The sequence below is a fragment of the Schistocerca americana genome, chromosome 10 (assembly GCF_021461395.2).
Source record: "Schistocerca americana isolate TAMUIC-IGC-003095 chromosome 10, iqSchAmer2.1, whole genome shotgun sequence".
NCBI lineage: Eukaryota > Metazoa > Arthropoda > Insecta > Orthoptera > Acrididae > Schistocerca > Schistocerca americana.
Window position 1 is genome coordinate 130,298,545 of NC_060128.1, and position 20,697 is coordinate 130,319,241.

A 20,697-nucleotide genomic window follows, 5' to 3' on the forward strand; every position below is an offset into this window, starting at 1 on the left:
CCAGAATGAGATTTTCACTCTGCAGCGGAGTGTGCGCTGATATGAAACTTCCTGGCAGATTAAAACTGTGTGCCCGACCGAGTCTCGGTCGGGCACACAGTTTTAATCTGCCAGGAAGTTTCATATCAGCGCACACTCCGCTGCAGAGTGAAAATCTCATTCTGGAAACATCCCCCAGGCTGTGGCTAAGCCATGTCTCCGCAATATCCTTTCTTTCAGGAGTTCTAGTTCTGCAAGGTTCGCAGGAGAGCTTCTGTAAAGTTTGGAAGGTAGGAGACGAGGTACTGGTAGAAGTAAAGCTGTGAGTACCGGGCGTGAGTCGTGCTTCGGTAGCTCAGTTGGTAGAGCACTTGCCCGCGAAAGGCAGAGGTCCCGAGTTCGAGTCTCGGTCGGGCACACAGTTTTAATCTGCCAGGAAGTTTCATATCAGCGCACACTCCGCTGCAGAGTGAAAATCTCATTCTGTTAACGATTCTAGTTCAATGGAAAGTGCATTATAGATTTTGTTGTTTGAGTTTTCGAGCATCAGAGTACGTGACATGAATGGCAGCATCCTTCGATTGCAGTGACTTATAACCTTAAATTTTCTACTCCCCCGTGGAATCTTAGGCATTATTATTTGACATAAATTTCAATCTGATACCTCTATCGGTTTCTGAGAAACAGGAGGGCAGACGAACAACATACGGTAAAAAAATATTTTTATACGTTGTATAATTTTATATTAACAATTTTCAGATTATTTGCTTTACTAGCACTTGATTCATGGCAAAATTCATGATTCTAGATCAAAAGAGTAGATTTTGATGAGTGACTTTACATCATAATAAACGACACAAATGCCTTATCGTCTGATATCATTGACTAAGAAGCTTAAATTGTTGCATCGTCAAGGAACCGTAGACCTCGGTATTTCACATAAATTTCAGCTCGATATTACAGCATTTTCCTGATAAAAAGGGGACTTAAGAAACAGACAGATAGACAACCAAGTGATTCCGTAAGGATTCCATTTTTAGGGACATAACTCCAGATCACGAAAAAGAGCTACTGCTGTTAGTATATCATAAGGAAGAAAGTTACAGTAAAAGCATTTCATGCTAGTTAATGTCCCTGTGGTTGCTAAATAAGTTGGTTAATGCATAATTTATTTTGCATCCAAACAAAAATGTATTTGGAGCCATCATATGGGAGTCCCTGTCTACAAGTTCAATAAGTTTTATTTAGAGAGACAGCACGTTGGCAGTGGAAAGACTGTACAGCACGAATGCACTGCAAACATACTGAATGTCCCTATCTCAACAGAGTGTCAATAGAATCTATTTTCAGGTGGAGACAAGAATGTCAGGGATCAAAGATGGACGGAGATGGGATAGACTTTGGGCAAGCAGGTTCTTGACTAACGTATTATTTATCTGTGTTGTTTACTTTTGTTTATTGACTCCGGTAGCTAAGTGATGACCATGCTCATAACCAAGTAGAGAAACGAATTACTCACATTTCTTGTCACGGTCGCCATAAATATTGGCACTGTACGTGTGGGGAAAATTGTTGAGAACACAGTGGCGGTGAAAAGACTGTTCACTTAGAGTAAACTGCAGGTAGAGCTGAGAGTCTTCGTTGGTTGGTAACAGACTCTTGTTTCAGGTGGAGACTGAAGGGTGTAGGGAAAACGAAAGAAACTGAGATGGTGTGGTCCCCAGACAGTCAGGCCCTTGTCTCACACATTATTGATATGTGTTGTTAACTTTTGTGTGTATGTATGTATGTGTGTGTGTGTGTGTGTGTGTGTGTGTGTGTGTGTGTGTGTGTGTGAGTGTGTGTGTTTGCTCAGGTAGCTAAATGATCATTATTCTCATAGCCAAGCATAAAAACGAGTTACGCGCATGTCCTGTCACGGTCGCCACAAATATTGTCGCTGTGCATATGGGGAAAATAGGGGATAGAACTTTGGCAGCGAAACATCTTTTCAAGTCGTACAAGGTGCAGATACTGTTGAGAGTTGAGACTTAACTAAGTGCTAATAGACTCTAGTTTCAGGTGGAGCTCGAAGAAAGTCTGGAAAGAAATGCGAACTGAGCTGGGGCCGCTCTGTAGGCAATCAGGCCGGAAGCCTACACTAGGACCGGGCAGCGGCCAGTTAATCTTCACATCCTTTTCCTGGCGCGGAGCTGCGCAGCGCGGATTATTGGAGCGAGAGCTGAGCCGGCGGCGGCAATAATTCGGAAACGAATTATCTGCGAGGCGCCCGCATAAAGCGCTCTCCTTTGCCCATTTTTTTTCCTACCCTCCTCGCTCGCTTCGTTTCATCTACTTCTCTTTCCTCCTCCTCCTCCACCCCCTACTACTTTTTTAAACATTTTTTTATCCTTTTCATTCTTTTGTGCCCCGCGGAGACGAGCGGGCGCAGATTAATCCGCTCGCTACAACAGGAGCCTGAGTCCTCTCCCGCCTGCCAGATAAGCAAATCCTGGCTCGGCGCCCTGCGCGCAGCGCCGGCTGAGTTTCCATTCCGTTTCACCGGCTGTGAGTCAAAACTGGCGAACGCCGGCCGCCACAAAGGAAAGCTTCGGGAAGGGATGGTTAGAAAAATACAGGGACGCAGGGGGGGGGGGGGGGCCTGCAAATGCTAAAAGCGAGGCTGCTCTTCCATCGTCCTCCCAGAAACGCCTCGACACCTCTCTAGTGTCGACCGCCATCTTCCTTACACAAATCCTTCGAAATACACTGACTATACAAAACTCAAACAACGCCCGCAAAGGCCTCGGAAGGCCTAACGATGCCAACCGACTGCCGTGTCATCCTCTGCCGACAGATGTCACTACATGCTGGTATGGACGGCATGTGGTCAGCACACCGTTCCCCCAGTCGTTGTCAACTTTTGCCGTCAGAGCAGCTACGTCTCAGTCAGGTAGGTCCTCAATTGGCTCCACAAGAGCTTAGTCCACCCCATTTATGACTAGCACTCGGCAGGCGCTGACGGTCACCCATCCAAGTGCTAACCAAGCCCAAAAGCGCTTAGCTATGGTGATCTGATGGGAACCGGTGTTACCACTGCAGCAAGGCTGTTGGCATACTGAACTCACTCTGCTCACAGTCATCATCATCATCATCATCATCATCATAGACATCAATGGTTAGACCTATACCCATTGGTCTGTTCCGCCTGCTCTGCAGGAATCAACATGGGTTCCGAAAACAACGGTCGTGTGAATCGCAGCTCGCCCTGTTCGCCTACGAGACCAGGAAAGCAGTAGATACACAGGCATCCAGGTAAACGCGGCGCTCCTCGACTTCCACACTACCACCTAACGAACAAAATAAGAGCGTACAAACTATCCCGCCAGCTGCGTGATTGAACTGTACGATTTCTAGCAAATACAACACCACATCTCATTCTCAACGCAGAGAAATCTTCAGACGTAAAGGTCATTTGGGGCGTACCCCAAGGGAGTGTTACAGGACTATTACTTTTCACAGTACACAAGTTGAACCAAAACGCCACCGACAAGCTTTCAGTTATATCCCGGGTTCGTTTTCTGAGCAGCGTTACCTGTATTGCTATTAATTGTTTTAATGAGGAGGTATTCTTGCAGAAACAAAGGTGATTGTGGTAACAAACCGAATAAATCGTAATCACATTATCCCCTGTAACGAGCTGCTGGAGAACATGCGTCCGTTATGGCAAACTACCCAAAAGGTATCTCTGAACAGTCTCTATAAGTTTGTCGATCGAGTTTTGGTTCACGTCGTACATAAATCAGAACGTCGAAAATTGTATGACGATTTTCCCAGATAATGACGTTGTATACAAGAAACTGGGAACGCTAGGAAATTGTAGCGAAATGAAGAGCTGCAGACGATCGACTCGGGGTGCAGGCATTGATAATTGACCCGCAAGATAATCAGCTATTACATTTTATTCATAAATAGACAGCAAGGTTGATGGTTACACGACTGCAAAACCATCACTGGAAACATCCACATTCTAGAAAATCTAGAAGTGTGTCTCCTGATCGATTTATAGTAGAATGTTGGTTGAACGTACATTCCCTGGATTTTTTCAGATGGGCGTAAATTAATATTTCTTTATATATATATCCGTAAAGGATCCTTGCTTCAAACGTGTAGAAAGTAATAACTGCACAAGTGTACTACACAAGCGTAAGAAGTTACGCTTCAAAGCAATGGAAGTCGCTGTGTTCTTCGGTCTGATAACAAGACTTAATCAAGGACACAACCAGCCCCTGACCCTTCTTCCTTTCTTTTCCGAGGGGTTGTTGTCCGAGACACCCCATCCCTTAAGAGAAGGGCGTGCGCCACATAATAACGCTACTCAATGAGAATCGCTCCTCTTCTCCGCCCCCACGCACTGTGGCGTTTCTCTTTCCTTACCCGGCGATGGGAGGGACTTACAAGATAGACCCGCCCCAACCCCCGACTAAAGCACCCTCCGCCAGATAGCGACACGGCCCGTCTCTGTTTCCTGCCGATAAGGAGCGGCGCGCCCGAGCAGAAAAGTGAGCCGAAAGGGGACCGAAGAAGGAAAAAAAAAAAAATACTCGGCCACCCTCTGAGGCTAGTGGACGCACCCTCTTCTTTCATCCCCCCATGAGCTCAGTCAGCTATTGATTTCGATTCGTCAGTATAACCTCTGATCTGGGCTCCCCAACCCCCTTCCTCACCCTCTGAGGGGGGATGGGGGTAAACATTCGAATACACACGGGGATCTCGTCAAGTTTTTATTGGAAAAGTTGTGTGAGGGAGAGATGGCGGGGTTGGAAAGGGAGGAGGGGGGGGGGGGGGAGGGATCGGAGGGGGATTTCTCCCGATTTGATTCCGTGATGGATGTGCATCATTTTCCATTATTGGCCCGCCATCGCGGTCGTTTAACGAGGTTATGAATCTAAAGCGACGGGCCGCGTATCGTAGCGATGAGGAAACGCAAAGATTACAGGGCTGTCGGAGCTATGGAAACTAAAGATAAAAAACACAAAAACAAAAAAAGAATATTTATGTGCTGGTGTACGCGGACTGATGTAATTTATGATATATTGTCTTTCAGACACATGATGTAAGTGCCATATTTGGCATGTTTGAGCAAGTGTAAGATACTATGCCGTAAGGATTGTTGAGGATTCCTTGGATCACAATCCATCACATTGGCATTGTTGGTTCTCCAGTTTCCTATGGAGTTTAAGGGATTACACGGAAACTCGACAGAAACGTTCTTCAAATACTCCTGGGATCAAATTTAGTTTCTTCCAATCCAAATGTGGCATACAGCAAAACAGTGCTTAAGAGTATTGGTTAAAAACAGTCTTGGTTGCAATTTTAGTGTATTTTTCAACGATGCGTTTCGCCATATTTAGGCATCTTCATGTTATCTTTTCTAAATGGACGCGAGAGGCACCAAGATCTGAAAGATCTTGGTGTTGGCAGATCTTGGTGCCTCTCGCGTCCATCTAGAAAAGATATCCTGAAGATGCCTAAATAAGGCGAAACGCGTCGTTGAAAAATAAACTAAAATTGCAACCAAGATTATTTTTAACCTTTACAAATTTAGTTTTCTTGTGGTTCTAAATCAGCTGAGACTAATACCGGGATGGTTTTTTATGCTGAATTCGTTCCTCAACCGATCTGGCGGTCCATCTTTAGTAATATCTACGTCGAATGGGTGGCAGATTGAAACCACCACCCCATTTTTTCATTGCACCATTGTTTATTCTTCATGCATTCAATATGTACGCCAGTACACCTACTCAACACATGGGCGTCAATAGGGGGAGGAGAGTGAAAGCTTTAAAAGTACCGTTTTCGCTAGAAATGAGTTTGTGAGTTTCGAGACATGGTATGCCATAAGAACTAATTCTTTTTAGGTGGCGCAATAAACTTGTTATATCCTAGACAACTGACGGCTATTCACTCGGTGTATGAATAAAAATACTCTAGTGCAGATTCGGGGCGGCAGGGGGGGGGGGAGAAGGAAGACAAGTGCCCCCCCTTGCTCCTCCTCCCCCTCACTTCCACCCTTACTGTTTTTATGAAAGATTATCAGAGAAAGTAACGTCCATACGTAGTTTGGTTGGTGCATGGCTGACTATAAAGGGTTGTAGGTGTATTCGCAATTGGTCTCTCGAGTTTTTGTGCTGTGCATCTGTGTTTAATCAGCTTGCTTTGAAAACAAAAAAATTAAACGATGTAGGCTGCCGGAATTATAGAACCCTTTCTAATTTTGATCTCTATTGCAGTTAACGTTTACTTATTTATAAAATCTACATTTGCGATTTAGTGTTTAACATTATCAAGTGCAACACAGCGAAATTTTCGTGTTTCAGTACGTGTCAAAATTTTAAAAACATCAGACCTTTAAATGCAAATAATACAGGCTTCAATTTCCATTTCAGTTCTTGGCCCGTTTTGTATAAATAACATCACACTATTGCACATGTTCACTGTTTGACAGCAGCTTAGTGGAGAAAAAATATCAAACAACGAACATGTGCGTTAGTTTAATTTTATTGATAGCAGCGTTGCCGACAACGCAAATAGAGATGGTTTATGATGACAGGTCCGATATTTTTAAAATGTTGACGCAGACTCAAGGATGAAATTTTCGCTGTAACCCATTTGGTAACAGCTTAAGGCCGAAACTGCAAACGCGGATTTTATAAATCAATACATTTGAAACAAGTCAGTTGAATGTTTTTGGGTACGGATTAGCAAAAGGTGCAAAAAATAAATATGGTAGTTGTGGGAGGCATGTGGGACCGAAAGAAAGGAAGTGTCAGATAAAGTTCGCTTGGCGCTTAACGCGGAATCATAAGCGCCGGCCGTTCTCCTATTTCCAGTGGTTCGTCTTTTCTTGCCCTGCTCCGCAGTATTTCGCGGAAGGGGTGCAAGACGTAGCCGTTGCCAGGGCGCGGCGCGCACCCCATCCATCTGCGCTGTCGGCCAATGGGAGGCCACAAACGGCAACCCCCCAACCTTCCAACCCCCTCTCGCAGCGCGCAACAATTCTTCAAAGCGTCCGTGGGGTGAAGGGGTGCGCGCGCATCCACCCCGCCTGCGCTGCGCCCTGTTGGTTGGTGGACCAACTAGCGTCGTCTTCGACGCTAAAGACTCCGAACGACTGCAGTCCATATGCATGTGTACGATATCGGCCAGATTCGTGGGACTGTGAGACAAATATCCTGTTACTGTCTCTAAGACTTATCCCGCACAAGCTGCGACATCGTCGCGAAAAAACACAGTGACCCTTATATGTAATAAGTTTCCTTTAATTTACGTCTATGGTCACAATCTTTTTTGTTTAACAGATTACCGGTTTCTGTCTTTAGTGACCATCATCACATCTGTTTCATAAAAACAAAGTCCGCATTTAACATTTGACGACGCCACTAGGGTTACAGTACATTAGGACTTTGTTTTTATGAAGCTTACCTGACGATGGTCATTAAAGACCGAAACCGGTAATCTGTTAAACAAAAAAGATTGTGACCATAGACGTAAATTAAAGGAATCTTATCCCGCAACTCTCCTTACTAACTGCGAAGTACAAAGGCGGTAAAATCTCACGAGTCAAAGAGTTCTACGCTTCTTCGTTTACTACCACGAGGTGTCGTTTCTATAAGCTTTTGTGGGTCGCAGTATTTACTCAAAGAGCAGAGACTACTTTCCATTTGTCACTAACTCAACGGTGTATACAGCGAGAAACAGCATCACTGGTGAACTGTTTACCTTTTCACGCAGCCTTCGCTAAAGAAGGCTGTACTCCGCAAAACAGGTTCAGGAATTATCACCAGAGTTCCGCACTTGAGTCAGTATTTTATACCTCTTCCGCCTGCGCTAAATTGACTTGAAAGAATCAGGACCTTGCTGATGAGACAACCTCTTCACGCCTCAGACGAACTCTTCTGTGTACCTTCTTAGTCTCGCCAGCCACTTAAACTTGAAAATGCACGCACACAAAAACACATGGGGTACCAAAGACTTCACCACATTTTATTTGTAGTAGTAGCCGATACGATACGCTGTAGCGCTGACTCTTATGCTGGTTCAATGTTAAATGTGTCATCAAGTGTCATCGGCTCTCTCTGTTGAGTTACTTTTTTTTAACATGTTTTTACAATCAGATTTCTTGCTGAAGCTCGTAAAACGTATACCCCAACTGTTTCAGAGGCAATAAATGAAATGAGTATTTGCGGTTGTGCTTTAGCGATCGGCAATCGACTTTTTGTACGTTACAAATTTAAAATTTTTGGTGTAATCCTTTATTTTGTTTGCATATTTGAACATTTTGCAACTTTTTAGTTTTTATTAACAGTCCTTTGCTGTCACTATGTTGTGGTTAAAGAAATAAACCTTTTGTTTACTTAACGTAATGTTATAGTCCATATGAGGCTGCACTCAGGAGTAATAAGTTCAGTAAAATCTTCCAGACACTTAAATTTAAATTCGATTTCAAGATTTTCTCTTTTAAGAAACGGTTTTCCTGCTTTTGTCAGGCAGGTTTGTACATCCTCTCTACTTCTGTAACCGTCAGTTATTTCGGCGCCCATATACCAGAAGGCATCAACAACTTTCAGTGTCTCATTTCCTAATCGAATGCTCTCAGCTTCTCCTCACTTAATTCTACTACTTCCGCTAGCTATTTTTGTTAACCTTCACCTCATGCTCACTTTTCAGTACACCATCCGTTCCGTTGAACTGTGCTGTTTACGGTCCACGTTCACTTTTGTATTAGGACTTAACATATTTTTCTTCAGCAGGAAAGCCTTCCTTCCCATTGCATGTGTGCATTTTATACATTCATTGTGTTTCCTGTCATCACTTCTTTTGCTCCGCAAAATAGCAGATCTGGTCTACTACTTTCAGTTTTGTCATTTCCTAATCCAATTTCCTTACCTGATTCTGATTTAGTTCGACTATATTCCGTTATCCTTGTTTTACTTACGTTAATATTCATCTTACACTTACTTTTCAATACATTGTCCATTCCATTCAGCTGATCTTCCAACTACTTTTCTGTCGCTGACTGCATTATAACGTCACAGGCAAACTGTCCGTACACATTCTATCGTTTTATATGTTTGCGGACAGGATAGGCGAGACCTACTCAGCAAAGCATTCCACAAGCGGATACCCACACACACACCCACGCCCACACACGCACACTAATGCGTGCCACTTAAAGCTGAGACTTGCCCCAAACGCGGTGGCCGTATGCCCTCTGCTAGCCGGTAGAGGCCGCGGCTATTCTGAGGCCCATTTAAGGCCAGACATTAGCAATTAACAGCCATTATCTCGCTCGCGGAAGGTGTGTGTAGCATGAATGTAAAGTTGAAAGGCCGCTTCCGCGGCGAGGCTGCGAGGGTTGGCGAATGAACCGTGCACAACCCTACGCTCGAGGGGAGGCGGAAGAGAGGCATTCCGCGGAAGGGTTGAAGGGTGTGAAATTCGAAAAGGGGTGCGCTGGAGGTAGGAATTTGTCAGCCGGAGGCTGATTTTGCTTCCTCCGCCCCGACGCTTAGGCGGGGGGTTAATTTAGGCCTTTATACGGAGGGGGCGCCACCCTGTAATGCAGAAGGGGTTGACCGACGGAGAGAGGAGGGGTTGAGTCTGTCGTGACGAAATTGGGAGGGAAAGCCGTGGCACGCAATTATCTGCACAAGTGAAGAGCGGCTCGGGAAATTGATGACGCTGTCTCTCCACGTGTAGGGCACAGCCGTGTTTACAGAGTTCGTAAACACCATAACAGGCCCATTTTAGGACGTTGATTTTCTGCTAGTATCGAAAAGAAAAAGTCATGCAGTCCTCACATCTTCCCAAACAACCTGAGTCGGTGAGCTACGAAGGTCGTAGCTATCGGACAGCTCCACACACGCTCCGACACTGCGCAGGGACCGCCAGCGGACTCAGCAGACTGCACCGCACGGAGATATCCTCCCTGGTGCACACCAACCGACCGACTATCCTCAGAATGCCGACATCTAAAATAGTCGTCAGCGGAAATAACGCGCACTACACACACACAACCTGACAAACACTTGCACGAAGACCTGAACGATGCCCAACAGTAACTAATCATGCACGAAGACAAATCGGGAGTCGATGCACACACAGACACACACACACACACACACACACACACACACACACACACATTCGACTCACGAACGATCGGCGAGCCAAAACGCGTCGTCCTCTAGGACGACCGACCGACTATCCACCAACACCATGGCCCGGCTCGAAATGGTGCGTGGCGGTAATGGTCGGGCGAGCCACGTCGACGCAGACCTCACTGCTGCTCCAACCCGACTGCACTAGTGCCGCATTGCAACCCCCCGAGTGGCAGGTCCGGACTGCGCTCCAGACGCGTTCCAACTAACTGGCAGCCAGAACTCGTGAACCGAACTCGCTTACGACAGACAACGACCGGGAAGTATTAGCAAAGATACGACGAGAGGGGATATATTGATACGCGCTGCTAGCGCCTCCCACGGTCAGGCAAAACAGACACTAGGCATTTAAATTAACGTAGTGAGGTGGAAGTATGTTAGATGGCTCAAATGGCTCTGAGCAATATGGCACTTAACTTCTGAGGTCATCAGTCCCCTAGAACTTAGAACTACTTAAACCTAACTAACCTAAGGACATCACGCACAACCGTAGCGGTCGCGCGGTTCCAGACTATAGCGCCTAGAACCGCTCGGACACACCGGCCGGCGATGTATGTTAAAAACAGGGTGTAAAATACGTACATTATGGTGGAAACATAAGCCACGGACGGCTCAGTACAATTCCTCGGGAAACACTACCTTTTTCTCGCTACTGAAGAAGTTTCGATGTCGCCGTTTTCTTGCTCCTGCTCTTCACATCTCCAGCACCATGCAAAGCAGAGAAAAGGGCAGTGGACGTGGATGGCATTCGCTTTACATGCAGAGTGAGGAAAGCTCGCCGAAATGGTTTCTGCATAAACAAAGCCTGTGAGCCTCTCATAGTCTCGGGGTTGGGCCGCAAATTAACTGTGCGCTCAAATAATAACACGTAATTTAGCGCGGTTGGTCGGTCCCTTAACGTGGAAGACACAGGCGACGGGGGTGAAACTGCTGTGAAAGGGTGCAAATCTTCAAGGAGAAGGGTGCGATAAAGAAAAAAAAAATAAAAGGAACCGTCGAATAACATGACATAAAGCGAAAGTAATTAACGGCGCTGTGTGGGGGGAAGGGATTGAGCGTAATTTCGCCGGCAAATTACAAACGCAATAATTTGCCTTTTATGTAATATGTGCAAGGGCGCAGGGCGCGGCTGCGTCCTCAGGGGAAGTCTGCAATTTAATACCCCGGAGCCCCGGCCACCCTCTCCCTACCCCGTCTTGCGTGTTTTCTTACCCTGCAAATTCCTCCTGCCGCACGCCGGCTTATCTTCAAGTCCTCCTCCTCCGCCGCCGCCGCCGCCTCGCCCGCGTTTAGGTCCTCCCCCTGTGAAATAAGCCTATTAAAAGACGAGCCGCGCATATGAATTAGGACATCGTCTGCGAGTGTGGACGCCATCGCGGAAGGGTTTCTCTGTCGGTTCGCTGTGACTGCGTTTATGTTGTGCTGTGCGCTGTGTAATGGCAGGCTGTCAAGGAGCTACCCGAGAGCGCCAGAGCTCGGTGGATCCACCCCCGACGCGGCAGTTTGGACAAGCTGGTGCGCCCACCAGGGATGAGGCAGATGCGGCGAAAATATTGCGGATCCGCTGGATGGCGGCGGGGGTGCGAGGTGGTCGACTAACGAAACTTCGCCCCCCGACGGCGAAACTTCTTCAGTAAGGCGGACTGTTCCACAAGGATGAGTACTGGGGCCAGTTATATTTGAAGCCTGTGCAAACATGTGACTAATATATTCCGAGTGTCTGGTGGTGAATCTGTGGATGTCAGTAAGGTACTAAGAGCGGAACGTCTTCAAGCGCTGAAGTAAGTCGGAGTGCTCCACAAGGACGCATACTGGGACCAACCTTTTTTTTTTTTTTTTTCTGTCCGTGCAAACGACTGTAATGCGTCCACAGTGTTTGACAATAGATCTGCGACTTGCAGAAAGCTAACAACGCCGAAAATTATAACGAATTCGGAGAAACTCTATGTGATCCAAAAGGAAGTGCACTAGGGCTTTTCATATTTCATTTCGGTGCAAACGTTGAGTAATAGATTCAGAATATCTGATAACGAGTATGTGGTTTTTAAAAATAGCATGCGACCTGAAACTTTAAAAGTATTTAAAGTAAGACTTCAAATGTTCAGATGTGTGTGAAATGTTATGGGACTTAACTGCTAAGATCATAAGTCCCTAAGCTTACACACTAATTAACCTAAATTACCCTAAGGACAAACACACACACCCTTGCCCGAGGGTGGACTCGAACCTCCGCCGAGACCAGCCGCGCAGTCCATGACTGCAGTGCCTCAGACCACTCGGCTAATCCCGCACGGCTTAAGTAAGACTGACTTTTCGACAACGGCCACTTATATTTCAAATCTGTTCAAACGCGAAACTGTCAATGGCAGAAAGTTATTGACGCCGAAACTTCTTGAAGCGTTTAAGGAAGTTAGGGAGATCCCCAAGGGAACGTACTAGGACCATTTATAGTTTAGATCTGTATAAAAGACTTCGTAATACGTTCCGCGTGTCTGGTGACGGATCTGTTGTTTGCAAAAAGCTGCTAACTCGACACGTTCTCAAATTGTTGGCGTCGGAGTGGTTCACAAGGAAGTGTACTACGACCACCTATAAATCTTTACGAACGAGTAACTAATGCGTTTAAAATTTATGCTGACGGAGCTGCAGAAATATATTAACGCCAAGACTTCTTCCAGCGCTGAAGTAATTCGGAGGGTTCTACAAAGAAGCGTAATCGGACCAGTGATATTTCAGGTCTGTACAAACGACTGACGAACACGTTTAGAGTGTGTGATACTGGATGTGTGATTTGCAGAAATCTTCTAACGCCAAAGCTTATGAAATTGTTAAATAGGAGAGCTACGCAAGGAAGTGTATTACGACCACTTAAATATCAAGTCTGTACAAAAGACTGAGTAATATGTTCATACCCCTAGTAATGCATCTGTGGTTTGCAGAAAGGTACTAAAGCTGAAGTTCTTAACAGTTCGGCGTAAGGTGCAGTGTTCCACAAGGAATCGTTCTAAGACCACTTATGTTAAAAAGCTGTATTAACGACTGACTATAACGCTCAAGAGTGCCCCAAAACGGAGCAACAGAGAGTGTTGACATTCTCATTTGATGCTGACCGTCATTATTTCCTCTTCCGTCCGAATCTCGTGTTCTCATAGCAGCATTCACATCCAAAGTCCTGTGTTATTTCTTGTATATATTCGATAGTTGTTTCCATTATCTTGCCCCTTATTCTAGTTACGAGTTTACACATATTTTGAAATCGCTTACTATCCGATTCCTTCCTTTTTTATAGAAAAAAAATTGTTTACAACTTTCTACACGTCTAACCAATTTTCGCAGTCTGTCCGGATATAAGTTCATTAGATCTTTTTTGCTCCGTGTCCTCTCATCGTGCAATCCCTATTGATTTGTGCACGGTGGAAAAAAGTCACGCACAAATACACACACATCTATATATATACACGGTGAAAAAAAAATCACACACACACACACACACACACACATATATATATATATATATATATATATATATATATATATATATATATATATATATATTCAGTAGGATGAACAAAAGCAGGCTGACAAGACAAATCTTTGAGATAGTAAACAAGAGCAGAAACAAGACAAAGTGGATCACTGGAGCAGAAGAAGATATTAAAGAACTGGGGATCACACAAGACAACATAAACAATAGAGAACAGTTCAGAAACATCATACAGAAACACACACTTAAACAAGAACACATGGAGAACAGAACGGGAAAAATATGGTCGGAAGAACGCAAGAGAGAACACAATAAACGTATGAAGAGAATTTGGGAAGAACGAAGAAAGGAGAAGAAATTATGACTACGTAAGTTCAATCGCTCTCTCAAAAGGGAATAATTGTGTGTAGAGACCATTTATTCAGTCACACATCGTTACAGAGACTGCGGTTTAATACACGCTGTATCATGCAGCCACTGTTACAGTATGTTTTGAAACTGGTTTCCATATGCCTCTGCGCATGCGTGTATGCCCCGTAGCATGTTGTGTCTAACACGTTCACTTCGGCCAGGGTGCATCCGAACAGTGTCAAAGGCAGCATGAATACGGTGCTCCGGTGTCTCCACATCTGCAAGGGGCTCTGCATATACGATACTTTAGAGACGGCCCTATAACAAGAACTCGCGCGGGTTGAGATGCGATGAACTAGCAGGCCGTGCAACTGGACCCTCTCGTCCAATTCAGCGAGCTGGGAATCATCGATTGAGATGCATCCAATTATCAGTTACTACGGCAAGACAGGGCACTAGGGTATGACGCATAAGGAACAGTACCACTCTAGGAGGAAACTTTGGCGGTTCGCGAGAGAGACTGCATCCTTCACTTACAACGTTTTTAATTCGAGTATTTCTTGCACTTCCATTCCTATTGTTCCCTTTTGATTCGTGAATATTTTTTGTCTCGATCTTATGTAATTACATTTCCCTGGAGACGTACTGAATCTCAACTGCATTTTACATTAGGACACATCTGAACTAATGCATTAAAATTTGTGCTAATGCTGTGATTTAAACTCGGGCTTCTGCTGACTAGACAGCTGTATTATCCACTAGACCTCGCTGGCAATATCACCGCACTTACGTTAACCACACTGCCAGCGTGGTGTAGTGGATAACATATCTGCCTAGTAGGCAGCGGACCCGGGTTCTAGTCCCAGCTATGGCGGAAATTTTAAATCATTACTTCAGGTTTTAACCTTATTGGATATAAAGCTTAGACTCATATTTTGCAAATTACCAATCTTTGTCTGTAACTTACACTTTTTTTTGAGAGAATTTCGGACATCTTTAAGGTAATGGGTAGACCTAATATGTACTTCTTTTTTTTATTGTTGCTTGAATGATGAAAATACACGGAGCGCACCTTTTTGCGGTGTTCCCCTAACTGACGTAGACAGTCAGACAGTGTGTGGTTAGAAAGGACGGAAAGGCAATCCACCAGGACGTCTGGGAGCGTAGCTTGTCTGCGCACAAAGGGGCTGCCGTTTCCAATCACACAGCGGCCGGGAGTTCATTACGGACCGGCGAGTAGCAAGGACCGAGCGGGCTTACTTAACTCCAGAGGAACTTCTGTCTTCTGCAGAGCCGGCGATGGGTTAGAGGGGCGAGGGAATCTCCGGAAGGAGGGAGGGGGAGGAAGTGCGGGCGCCAAGAGAAACACACACACACACACACACACACACACACGCACACACAGACCGGAGGATGCTAAGAGAAAAGCAGGGACGCCGGACCGGCGCTCCTCCGAGATTGCAGAAATCCAATCTGCGCCACTGTGTTAACTTGCCACCCCCACACGCCCTCCACCACCACCCCCACCGCCGCCGCCCATCCCCATAGTTTCGCAGACTGCTCGCTCCGGATATAGATTGGCTCCGCTAAGGGCACGGCCGGTCTGTGTGCCTCCTCTGTGGGAACTCTCCGAGTTGGCCTCTGGTAGTCGGTCAGAGGGCGCTGGGGGCTAATGTGTATGTGTGTGTGTGTGTGTGTGTGTTTGTGTGTGCATACGCCAACTTGTTTATCTGTCGGTCATCCTGATTGATAACTGCATGTGGCTTACTTCCCCATTATGCGTGTAAGACCCGCAGGGCATAACATATTGTTCAGTGAAATCTTTTCGATTTGCGAGCAGCATTATCTAGAATAAAACACTCGAACTTTCAACAGTAGTCTACGCCATCGTCATTGCAGTTAATGCATGCCACTGCACAAGACACGGAGAACAAACATCTACTTCAATTCTCAGCCGGCCGCAGTGGCCGAGCGGTTCTAGGCGCTTCAGTCCGGAACCGCGCGACTGCTACGGTCGCAGGTTCGAATCCTGCCTTGGGCATGGATGTGTGTGATGTCCTTAGGTTAGTTAGGTTTAAGTAGTTCTAAGTTCTAGGGGACTGATGACCTTAGAAGTTAAGTCCCATAGCGCTCAGAGCCATTTGAACCAATTCTTCTCAGAGTGTACCATGAACTAATATTTACTATTTAACACTAAATAAATAAATATACATTGAATATCGATCCGGCTTTTCTTCCCTGCCAGAGCGCATCAATTTGTCAAACGTTACTGAGTTGGTCTAATTCCACAAAACTTGACGCAAAGTAAGCAGCAGTATAAAATCACAAAATATCGCGTACTTATCTATCACTACTGATAATTCTTCAACATCTTCAATGAAATGCTCTCTTTCAGGAAAGCCGTGGCCGAGTTTCTACATCGGCTGTAATCACCAAGACATCGACAGGTTGTATGGCTATATGTCACCATCACGTCACATCATCATCATCATCATCATCATAAATTCGTACCTAGTTAGATTTCCCTACTACACGAAGAGAAAGTGGCAAGCAGTACCTATGATTCTGACTAACTTTGCATGGAAGGATCGGTGCATCTTTGGTGCAGGCTTGACCCTGCTTTTGAGAACCGTGTCGCAAAGAACACGAAGACGCGGCGAAGGCAGAGATTTCGCCACGCGAGGCTTGAGTGTTCTCGACAAGTGTCCCACTGGCTCGGCATCTTTGGTCTTTCGCCTCAGTGGAACCTAGGCGAGCCCCGCGCGCCTCCTGGGTGGTGGATGTGCGCCACGGCGCGACATTAATAATTCATCGAGCAATAAGGCGCCGCCGCCCAAATAGTTGCGCGTATGTCGCGCGCGCAATATGGGTGGCGCGTCACGAGTGTGTGCGGCCCGCCGCGATATTAAAAAGCAGGGGGCCCGCCGGGGGTGCGTGCCGCCAGCAGCTCACGCATTGCGTATGAGCTCCAACTCACACGCATATATATATATATATATATATATATATATATATATATATATATATATATACGCTACTGTCCATTAAAATTGCTACACCAAGAAGAAATGCAGATGATCAACTGGTATTCATTGGACAAATGTATTATACTAGAACTGACATGTGATTACGTTTTCACGCAATTTGGGTGCATAGATCCTGAGAAGTCAGTAAACAGGACAACCACCTCTGGCCGTAATGACGACCTTGATACGCCTGGGCATGAGTCAAACAGAACTTGGATGGCATGTACAGGTACAGCTGCCCGTGCAGCTTCAACACGATACCACAGTTCATCAAGAGTAGTGACTGGCGTACTGTGACGAGCCAGTTGCACGGCCACCATTGACCAGACGTTTTCAATTGGTGAGACATCTGGAGAATGTGCTGGGCAAGGCAGCAGTCGAACATTTTCTGTATCCAGAAAGGCCCGTACAGGACCTGCAACTTGCGGCCGTGTATTATCCTGCTGAAATGTAGGGTTTCACAGGGATTGACTAAAGGGTAGAACCACGGGTCGTAACACATCTGAAATGTAACATCCACTGATCAAACTGCCGTTAATGCGAACGAGAGGTGACCGAGACGTGTAACCAATGGCATCCCATACCATCACGCCGGGTGATACGCCAGTATGGCGATGTCGAATACACGCTTCCACTATGCGTTCACCGCGATGTCGCCAAACACGGATGCGACCATCATGATGCTGTAAACAGAACCTGGATTCATCCGAAAAAATGACGTTTCGCCATTCGTGCACCCAGGTTCCTCGTTAAGTAGACCATCGCAGACGCTCCTGTCTGTGATGCAGCGTCAAGGGTAACCGCAGCCATAGTCTCCGAGCTGATAGTCCATGCTGCTGTAAATGTCGTCGGACTGTTCGTGCAGATGGTTGTTGTCTTGCAAACGTACCCATCTGTTGACTCAGGGATCGAGACGTGGCTGCACGATCGATTACAGCCATTCGGATAAGATGCCTGTCATCTCGATTGCTACTGATACGAGGCCGTTGGGATCCAGCACGGCGTTCCGTATTACCCTCCTGAACTCACCGATTCCATATTCTGCTAACAGTCATTGGATCTCGAGCAACGCGAGCAGCAATGTCGCGATACGATAAACCGCAATCGCCATAGGCTACAATCCGACCTTTATCAAAGTCGGAAACGTGATGGTACGCATTAATCCTCCTTACACGAGGCATCACAACAACGTTTCACCAGGCAACGTCGGTCAACTGCTGTTTGTGTATGAGAAATCGGTTGGAAACTTTCCTCATGTTAGCACGTTGTAGGTGTCGCCACCGGGGCCAACTTTGTGTGAATGCTCTGAAAAGCTAATCATTTGCACATCACAGCATCGTCTTCCTGTCGGTTAAATTTCGCGTCTGTAGCACGTCATCTTCGTGGTGTAGCAATTTTAATGGCCAGTAGTGTATTCAAAATATTAGTGGCAAACGTCTAGACGTGACAGACCACGCCATGAGGGACAACTTTTGCTAGAGACAGAATGTTCGCTGACGCTTACTAGTAACGCTAGGTGTCCTTTAGGAATCGACGCCCTTGAGAAGACGAGACTTAACCGGACTAGCGGGGTCTAATAACCTGGTGTGCAGTGTACTACATACTCCAGAAAATTGATTGATTTTCAATAAAAAAAAAGAAACACAGTAATGAGTGTCTATAATTGGGAACAGATATTTCGGAAGCGAATCAGGAACTTCCAGTTTTGCTATGCCTACCGTGTTTCACGAGGAGCAGATGTCTGGGTGGTAGGCAACACTTACTGCATACGAACGCTGCAGACTGCCTGCTCCGTGTCGCTCTCAGGGCATAAACGCATTCTGAGTAGGATTTCTAGTAAGGAACGTACGCTCGCGCTCTAGTCTTTTGGCGATAGTAATCCTGCTCTACGCACCGGAAACAGCCACTTGGCAAATGCACTTGCTTTCCTCTACTACTCACATGTCCGCAGCGATGCAGATAAGGCGTGGAATATATTAGGTGTTGCTATTACTTGCCAGATACGGGAAGTAATGAAGCTCGTAGCTACATGTAAGTCTTGAGGGGAGGTAAGTTGATTTAGAAGCCATCCTTCTGAATCAGAAAGAGTGCACTCCGATTTTTGATTTTTTAAAAATATTATAAGGACAGGCAATTTTACGAGCCTGCTGCGCCAGTACAACTGAAGTGCAAGAACTGGCATCAAACTGCCTGTCAAGTCAAGTATGGAAGCTGCTCATACGTCTTGATAAAGCATAAATTACAGCGCCCAAATTATCAAGAGTATACTCGTCCTGTTTGTGGGAATAAGAGCACATAGTGAGCTCCTAAAAACTGAATATCAAACCTTTCCGAAACTTTCTTCCGCTCACAACCCACAGAAAATAATGAAAGGAAAAAAGATCATTGATTACTGCATTTTCGCTCTACAAGCAGTGAAACCTCAGTTTCAAACATGCGTTTTAATTAAGTATTTCTTTACTGCCAACTCTACTCACAACACATTTTACAAACAGTGTTCCTATATTCCACACAACGTACTTGCAAGATTATATCATTGTACAAAATACCTCAGGAGATATGACGTCATAAACATTGAAATACTTCATAAACTAGCTGTTTCCTAAGTGGAAGTTCGATTCTTTGTAGAATCGGAGAAGGTGTGGGTTACCGGTTCTGAAGAAGAAGGGGTCCGAAAACTTTTATTTAACAACAAAAAATTTAAGTTTAAATGCGAACGTTTTAGGCTAGGCTTTACCGTGACTGTTGTTGATATTAAATGAAACAATAAGTTTACTGTTATCACTCACTGTTTATTTACTTCCACAACGCGTTTCAAAGGTTTAAACCTCCATCATCAGGTGGATTTACATTTGTTAGTGTGATGTGTGTGTGTGTGTGTGTGTGTGTGTGTGTGTGTGTGTGTGTGTGTGTGTGTGTGTGTGTGTGTTGTGATTTTTTGGAGGAACTTGTGGCTCTGTCTCCGCCAACGGCCTTGCCGCAGTGGTAACACCGGTTCCCGTCAGATCACCAAAGTTAAGCGCTGTCGGGCTGGGCTAGCACTTGATTGGGTGACCATCGGGTCTACCCAGCGCTGTTGGCAAGCGGGGTGCACTCAGCCCTTGTGAGGCAAACTGAGGAGCTACTTGACTGAGAAGTAGCGGCTCCGGATTCGGAAACTGACATACGGCTGAGGATGACACGGCGGCCGGTTAGTACCGTGGGGCCTTTATGGCTTGTTCGGGAGGAGTTAGTTAGAGTTGTGGCTCTGTCTCGAGTAGTCACAGGTTCCTATCACTGTCGTAACACATCACAAGTATACTGTCATATTTTCTTTACAAAATATGACATAAACAGCGAGAGTAAATAATTAAACGCAATGCAGTGGTGCTGGTTCCAGCACTGGAAAACTGTCCTCCCCGAGGCTGTGTTTTTCGTCATACTTTCCGTTGGTGCAGCTCATGTTAATGACGATCATGAGAGGGCGTTCGCGCTGTAGGAATTTCGGCACGCGCCTGCTGCGTGCGAACACGGTGCAGCCCTCATTTGTACGTCAGCGCCGCCACAGACGCGTGCGGTCTGGGATGAGAGAGAGAGAGAGAGAGAGAGGACACGGCCACAAATTTTGGCGGCGCACACGGGAGTTGTCGCTTGCTTTACTGCCGCAAACCACGGC

General features: G+C 45.8%; 1 protein-coding gene and 1 pseudogene across 2 annotated transcripts in view; both read left to right on the forward strand.

Annotated features, from left to right (window-relative positions):
* Positions 1-20,697, forward strand: part of LOC124552442 (homeotic protein ultrabithorax-like) — an 879,407-nt gene that overhangs the window by 279,964 nt on the left and 578,746 nt on the right. The window lies entirely within an intron of this gene.
* LOC124552925 lies at positions 20,007-20,124 on the forward strand (annotated as a pseudogene).